This window comes from Choloepus didactylus, chromosome 2 (assembly GCF_015220235.1).
Source record: "Choloepus didactylus isolate mChoDid1 chromosome 2, mChoDid1.pri, whole genome shotgun sequence".
Classification (NCBI taxonomy): Eukaryota; Metazoa; Chordata; class Mammalia; order Pilosa; family Megalonychidae; genus Choloepus; species Choloepus didactylus.
In genome coordinates, this window is record NC_051308.1 from 85,180,559 (window position 1) to 85,188,850 (window position 8,292).

Below are 8,292 nucleotides of genomic sequence, written 5' to 3' on the forward strand. Positions count from 1 at the left end.
ACTGTCTCTGAAAGACTACCCATCAGGCAGAGGATATTTTTTTTCTTTTTAAATAGAATACAGAAGTGTGCTGTGGGGAGGGGAGGGTGGTGGTTGTACACAGGATGTGTGGCATCCATTTGTGGCACAGTGGCTGCCGTGCATCACTGGTTGTGAGGGATGGGTGCAGTCTCGTCTACAGAGGTCTCTGTGACCTTGTGTGAGGATGATGGGGAGGGGGGAGCGGGAGAAGGAGGGAGGAATGCTCAGCTCCCCTGACCCATCTCTACCTCAGGCAGCCTGCCCAGACCCGTGAGCGAGAGCACGTTCCCTTATTTGGTCCTAGAGAATAAGAGCTGCTCTCTTGTCAGGAGAAAGCTATAGGCTCGATGCTTCCCAACCTGGCTGAGACTGGATTCTAGTCACCGGAATAACAGATGAACAAGAGTCAGGGCTGAAGTGGATGGTGGTGTGGTGGGGATGCTATCACCCATAATCCAACCTGGTCTGTTTCTTACCGTGATGTTTTTTCATAGTTCCCTGACCATGTTGACTGGTTAACACAGCAGGATCTTTATAACAAAATATAAGAATTACATCATCCACAGCCTCATAAATTTTGGAGATAGTGGAGGGAGAGACATTCCCCAGCAGTCGTTAAACAGTCACGCAGACAAGGACAGCTCTGTGAGCCCTTGGATCAGCCTTAGAGGTTGACAGAGATCCCTCAGATGTTTGGGAACCACTTTAAACTGTTTGAAGCTCCCATGAACATTTCTGTTTAAATATTGTTTGAAGGGTTCATTCTGGAAGAGGTGTTGTTTCCTCTGGGAATCACTTCTGAGCACCTCCAGAGACCAGCTACAAACTCGGACAGTGGGTCCCTGGAAAGGAAAGTCACCTGCATAGAAGGAGGACCAGTGCCTGACAGAGGGGTGCCAGGAATATGGTCACCTCAAAAAAACAGAAAAATGGTCGACCCCCCCACCCAAACCTCCACCCTCAAATCAAGCCAGTCACCCAACAGACCTTCTCACACCTGAGGGATTATTTGTGCTTATTTGTTCCTGCTGTGTTGTCGGAAACAGGTGCTGAGAAAGGTACGTTATAAAAGAAAAGCACTGCCTTACCCTGATTAACTGGGCACAGACATAGAGGAGATTTTCTTTCTAGGGACTTTAAAGTTGTGTAGAGCAGAATCACAGTTTCTCACTGTCAGCACTGTAATTTTTTGTTGGGAGTGGGTGTCTGCCCTGTGCACTGTGGAATGTTGAGCCACATCCCTGGCCTCTATTCACTAGTCTACGTCCCCATTGTGACAATAAAAAATGTCTCCTGACACTGCCAAATGTCCCTGGGGGGCAAAACTGCCGACAATTGAGATACAGATGAATGGAGATGAAAGGGTCCCAGGCGGCACCAGGGATCCCCTCTGCCCATTGCTTTGGAAAGAGCTTGACTTCCAAAATGGAAACAGCATCACAGGAGAGTCGGTGGAGGTCGTGGGGTCCCATGTGGCTCAAATTTGAGCAATGGATGGTGTCTTCAAAAAAAAAAAAAAAAAAAAAATTCTGGGATGCCCCAGTGTTGACGTGAATTAGTTTTTAAGACCGTTAATTAAATATGTGCAAATGTACAACTGGGTATACATCCCACAGACTTGTAACTCTTGTACAACTATAAAACCAGAAAAAATTCATGATTTTGACAAACCAAGTATAAAACCAATAAAACTCAAGTTAATAACGTCAACTTAACGAGACAAATGACGTGAATTTTGCGGAGTGAGCTGACCCCCGCGTGGTAACGCCCGTGCCGCGTCGGTGCTGCTGGGCCAGGCCTGCCTGTCCGTCTGTGTCATCCCACAACTCAAAGCTCATGCGACATTGTGTCTTTAAACTCCTGTGAAAGCCTTGGGAGTCTTCCATGAGGTCATTTGGCAAAAGCAACGTTACTCGTTAAGGTCGCCTGTGTTTGCTTTCATTGGCTTAAACAATTAAAATAGTGGACGCTGGCACTGTTAGCTCGAAGGTGGGCATATGAGGACCCAGAATATGTTCATAATCTTTAGATTCTTATCAAAATGAAAAGAATTTTTCTTTAATTTTTTTTTAAGTTCCCACAGAGAACTTCCAGGAATATATCAGGAAACTCTCAGAAGAGCTCTGATAGGGTCTGATCTGCTTTTACAGCTGAGAAAGGCAGCCCTGAAAATTGCCCAGACAAGCACAGCTGCTGGGAGTCAGGGCTGGCCGGAAAGGAGCCTCAGATCGAGGGGCGGGGGGCGGGGGGTGGGGTGCAGTGCTCTCTGCCCTCTGCCAGGCTGTCTCTCTAACACAACATTGGGGAAATTTTTTTTTTTTTTTTTTTTTTGCAAGCCTCAAGTTGAGGGCTTGATTTATTAAGTAGTGGATTCCTAATTTCACTTGATATATATTCTATCCCAAGCTAAATAGTCAGTTTCTTACATTGTCTTCACTCAGTTGTACAATCATCACTCTCAACTTTAAACAATTATCATAATATAATACATCCCAGAGCTCTTATCAGCTGCTAATTGTTCATCCCTAGTGTTAGTGTGGTGTTGGTAAGATATTTCTGTTAAACATAGTCTTTAATATGTAATGGGTAGTTTTTCTATACCACTCTGTTGTTAACCCTCTGCACCAGTGTCATGTCTTATAAGTATATAATGCTAACACTTATTTAGGTTTGTGGTGCTACTCTGTGGTTACATGCCTTTAAATAGCCATTTACAAACATGTTCGCCTTCAATGAGTCACTGATACTTATAATCCCATTATAAAATTACAAAAAGCAGGTGTATCAATACTAATATCAGACAAAATAGACATTAAATGCAAAGACATCATAAGAGACAAAGAAAGACACTATATATTAATAAAAGGGACAATTCACCAAAGAAATACCAATCACAAAAGTCTATGCACCCAGTCAAGGTGCTCCAAAGTACATGAGATAAACATTCGCAAAACTGAAGAAAGCAATAGATGTTTCTACAAAAATAGTGGGAGACTTCAACACACCACTCTCTTCTATAGATAGAACAACCAGACAGAGGACCAATAAGGAAACTGAGAACCTAAACAATGTGATGAATGAATTAGAATTAATGGACATATATAGAGCTTTATATTCCAAATTCCCAGGATATACATTCTTCTCTAGCACTCACGGAATGTTCTCCAGGATAGATCATATGCTGTGGCATAAAACAAGCCTCAATAAATTTTAAAAGATTGAAATTATTCAAAGCACCTTCTCTGACCATAATGGAATGCAACTAGAAGTCAATAAGCATCAAAGAACAAGAACATTCACAAATTTGTGGAGGTTAAACAACACACTCCTAAACAATCAGTGGGTCAAAGAAGAAATTGCAAGAGAAATTGTTAAATATCTAGAGATGAATGAAAACAAGAACACAACATATCAAAACCTATGGGATGCAGGGAAGACGGTGCTGAGGGGTAAATTTATAGCTCTAAATGCATACATCAAAAAGGAAGAAAGAGCTAAGATTAAAGAACTAATGAAACAACTGAAGAAACTAGAGAATGATCAACAAACCAATCCTACAGCAAGGAGAAGAAAAGAGATAACAAGGATTAAAGCAGAAATAAATAATATAGAGAACAAAAAAACAATAGAATAAATTAAAAGTTGTTTCTTTGAGAAAATCAATAAGATTGACAAACCTTTAGCTAGACTGATGAAGTAAAAAAAAGAGATGAAGTAAAAAAAAATCATGAATGAGAGGGGGGACATTACTGTGGATCCTGAAGAAATTTAAAAAATCTTAAGAGGATACTATGAACAACTGTACACCAACAAACTAGACAATTTAAAGGAAATGGATAATTTCCTGGAAACATATGAACAGCCTAGACTGACCCAAGAAGAAATAGAAGACCTCAACAAACCAATCACAAGTAAAAAGATCCAAGGAGCCTCAAATTGCTAAAAACATTCTAAAAAAGAAGAATGAAGTGGGAGGACTTACACTTGCTGACTTTGAAGTCTACTATAAAGCCACAGTAGTCAAAACAGCATGGTACTGGCACAATGAGAGACATATTGATCAATGGAATAGAATTGAGAGTTTGGAAATAGACCCCTAGATCTACAGTCAACTGATTTTTGATAAGGCCCCAAATCCACTGAACTGGGATAGAACAGTCTCTTCAACAAATTGGGCTGGGAGAACTGGATATCCATATTCAAAAGAATGAAAGAGGACCCCTACCTCACACCCTTTACAAAAATTAACTCAAAATGGGTCAAAAACCTCAATATAAGAGACAGTACCATAAAATTCCTAGAAGATAATGTAGGGAAACATCTCTAAGACCTAGTATTAGGAGGTCACTTCTTAGACCTTGTTCTAGTTTGCTAATGCTGCGGAATGCAAAACACCAGAGATGGATTGGCTTTTATAAAAAGGGGGTCTATTTGGATACACAGTTACAGTCTTAAGGCCATCAAGTGTCCAAGGTAATACATCAGTAATCGGGTACCTTCACTGGAGGATGGCCAATGGCGTCCGGAAAACCTCTGTTAGCTGGAAAGGTATGTGGCTGGCATCTCCTCCAAAGTTCTGGTTTCAAAATGGCTTTCTGCCAGGACGTTCCTCTCTAGCAAGCTTGCTCCTCTTCAAAATGTCCCTCACAGCTGCACTGAGTTCCTTCTCTTTGAGTCAGCTCATTTATATGGCTCCACTGATCAAGGCCCACCCTGAATGGGTGGGGCCATGCCTCCATGGGAATATCTCATCAGAGTCATCACCCACAGCTGGGTGGGGCACATTCTGAGCAAATCTAATCAGGACCAAAACATCTGCCCCACAAGACTACATCAAAGATAATGGCATTTGGGGGACACAATACATTCAAACTGGCACAGACCTTACACCCAAAGCACAAGAAATGAAAGGAAAAAATACATAAATGGGAACTCCTCAAAATCAAAAGCCTCTGTACCTCAAAGGAATTTGTAAAAAACTGAAGAGGCAGCCAACACAATGGGAGAAAATATTTGGAAACCCTCTATCTGATAAGAGACTGATATCCTGCATATATACAAAACCCTGTAACTCAACAACTATAGTACAAACAGCCCAATTATAAAATGGGCAAAAGATATGAGAAGGCCATGTTCGGAAGAGGAAATACAAATGGCTAAAAAGCATATGAAAAAAATGTTCGTATTCACTAGCTATCAGGGAAATGCAAATCAAACCCACAATGAGATATCATCTTACACCAGTAAGAATGGCTGCCATTAAACAAACAGGAAAGCTACAAGAGCTGGAGGTGATGTGGAGAAATTGGAACTCTTATTCATTGCTGGTGGGAATGTATAATGGTACAGCCACTCTGGAGTATAGTTTGGCATTTCCTCAGAAAACTAGATATAGAGTTACCCTATGATCCAGCAATTTCACTTTCTTGGTATATACCGAGACGATCTGAAAGCAATAACACGAACAGACATTTGAACACCAATGTTCATAGTGGCATTGTTCACAATTGCCAAGAGATGGAAACAATCCAAGTTTCAACAGACGAGTGGATAAACAAAATGTGGCATACACATACGATGGAATACTACGCAGCAGTAAGAAGGAATGAGGCCCTGAAACATGACAACATGGGTGAACCTTGAAGACACAATGCTGAGTGAAATAAGCCAGACACAAAAGGAGAGATGCTGTACGTTACCACTAATGTGAACTCCCTGAACAATGTAAAATCAGTGTCTTATAATGTAGAATATAGGGGACCTAGAGATAGACAGAAGGTAGTGAAGCGGGAATGATAACCTAACATGTACAGACATTATAAAGAGGATGAACTAATGGTATAGGAATATACAGGGGTGATGATGGTTCATTAATGGGATTATAAGTATCAGTGCCGCATTGGCAAACACAATTGAAAGTGGTTGTTTAAAGGCATGTAACCCACAGTGTAGCATTGCAAATATAAATAAGTATTTGCATGATAGACTTCTAAGGTATGACACTGGTACAAAGAGTTAACAACAGAGTGGTATAAGGAAAAACTACCCATTACATATTATAGACTATATTTAATAGGAATACCTTACCAGCTCTACACTAATACTAGGGATGAATAATTAGCAGTTGATAAGAGCTCTGGGATATTTTGTGTTATGATAATTGTTCAAAGTTGAGAGTGATGATTGTACAACTAAGTGAAGATAATGTGAGACACTGATTGTTTATCTTAAAAAAAATTATTTAATGGCAAAGTGTGCCCATATTCTAAGCTACTACTGCTCATCTGAGAACTGTTCAAAAATAGACAAGGCAAAAGGTCTAAGATGTGTAAGCTCAGAAGTGATTTGTTTTTCAACTCCAAATCGTTGAAAAATAATGATAATAGAAGTTCACAGAAAAATACCCTCGAGATCATTTTTCCCTGTCTCCACTTTTCAAATCTAACATCCCTTTATTGAATTTTGCTCTCTGTTGTTTCCCTATATTTTATTTTATTTTATTGTTTCTTGTAGTTTGGTGGGGTTTTTATTGTTTGTTTGCTTGCTTCCCAATATTTTCGTAGAGAACAAGCATTTACCTATATATTGCCATCTTTGTTAAAATCACCAAGTGTAGACAAGTTCATTTATTATTCTATTCTGTATTTCTCAGTACTCCACGTTGGAGCATTGTTATAAGTCAGCTAAATGTCAACAATAAAGTAGTGCCACTGTTGTATATATGGCCTTTGCTGCTGAGATAATATTAATTAAAATAAATGTATAGGGCTACAATAGTTATACATATATAAAGTAATTAATAAACACCTCATCTAAGCCTGAGCTCTAGCTTTTGCTCACTTTATCTCTTTTAAACATTTGGGAATGAGCTTACTGGCAAGGAGTGAAGCCAATATAATTTGCCATTAAATAAATTATTCAGTAATCTGTAATGTCCTTGTAACATGAGAATCCCCTATTTAAAAAAATAGATAGCTGCTCTGCTTATAGAAGCACATGCCTACTATTTATAGTCTTTATGGAAGTTGCTTTGTTAGCAAACCCATCTAGGACTCCCTGGTAATCAAGGATTGGTGTTTATTGCAGGGTTTTTACACAAAGCCATTCATTACATGCATTTGTGTGGGTGTGTGATGCATACTTACACACACAGAGGACCAGCAGAGAAAGCCCACGCAGGTAGGAGTTATTTATAAGATCTGTCTCATTTTCCCCTAACACGTTGGAAACTCAAGTAGAGACAAAGCAACTACAGGTCACCTGCAGATGCAATTATATGTACCCTTGGCTGTATCCAGGCAACCAGGTCCCTAATTTTTTTCGAAGTAAACATTTTAGTCTTCTGCTAAGAACTTCAGATTTCCCTCCAGACAAATAGGAGCCTGGGACACTGAGCTTCCCCTTGTCCCACCCCAGGCATGAGTGTAACGGATTTGAGGAATCAAGGAGGCAGCTAAGTAGTTGGGCAGATGACTTAAATTGATTACCATTCTGGAAGAGCTGGAAAAAAATAGCCAGGTGGCTATTTTCTTATAGTTTCATTGTTATTATATGAATATAGACACTGAATTGGTATATGAACAAACCAACTTCCTTTATAATAGGCCCATGATGGCCAGAATACTCAATTAACTACATTATTCATGCAGTGTGTCATATTAGCTTTTGAGTTGACAATTATTGAAAAAGTTTAATACTGTACATCAACTCATGTCTCAAAATTGGGCATGCATTCTGAAAAATGGGTGGACTGACAAGTGAAATGGAATGTACGTGAAATACTATTTGAATTTTTCCAACACTTCTTAAAGTTGTTTAGAAGTAGTTTCTGAAAAATAAAGATATTATGAAAGCTGCACAAATAATCAATATCAACAGTTTAAGTGTACAAAATAGTTTTTTAAAAATTAAGTAACCATAATGAGATTTCACTACACACCTATCAGAATGGCTAAAATTTAAAAATGGTGACCATGTCCATTTTTGGCGAGGATGCTGAGAAACTTGATCACTCATACGTTCCTGGTGGGTATAGCCACTCTAGAGAACATTTTGGTAGTTTCTCATGAAACTAAACATGCAGACACCATACGACTCAGCAGTTGCACTCGGGCATTGTTATGTATTGAATTGTGTCCCCCAAAAGATAAGTTCAAGTCCTAAGGCCCAGTCCAGTGAACGTGATCCCATTTGAGTATCAGATCTTTGGAGATGTTATTAGTTAAGATGAAGCCATACTGGTCAATGTGATTGGAGTCCTCATAAGCAGAG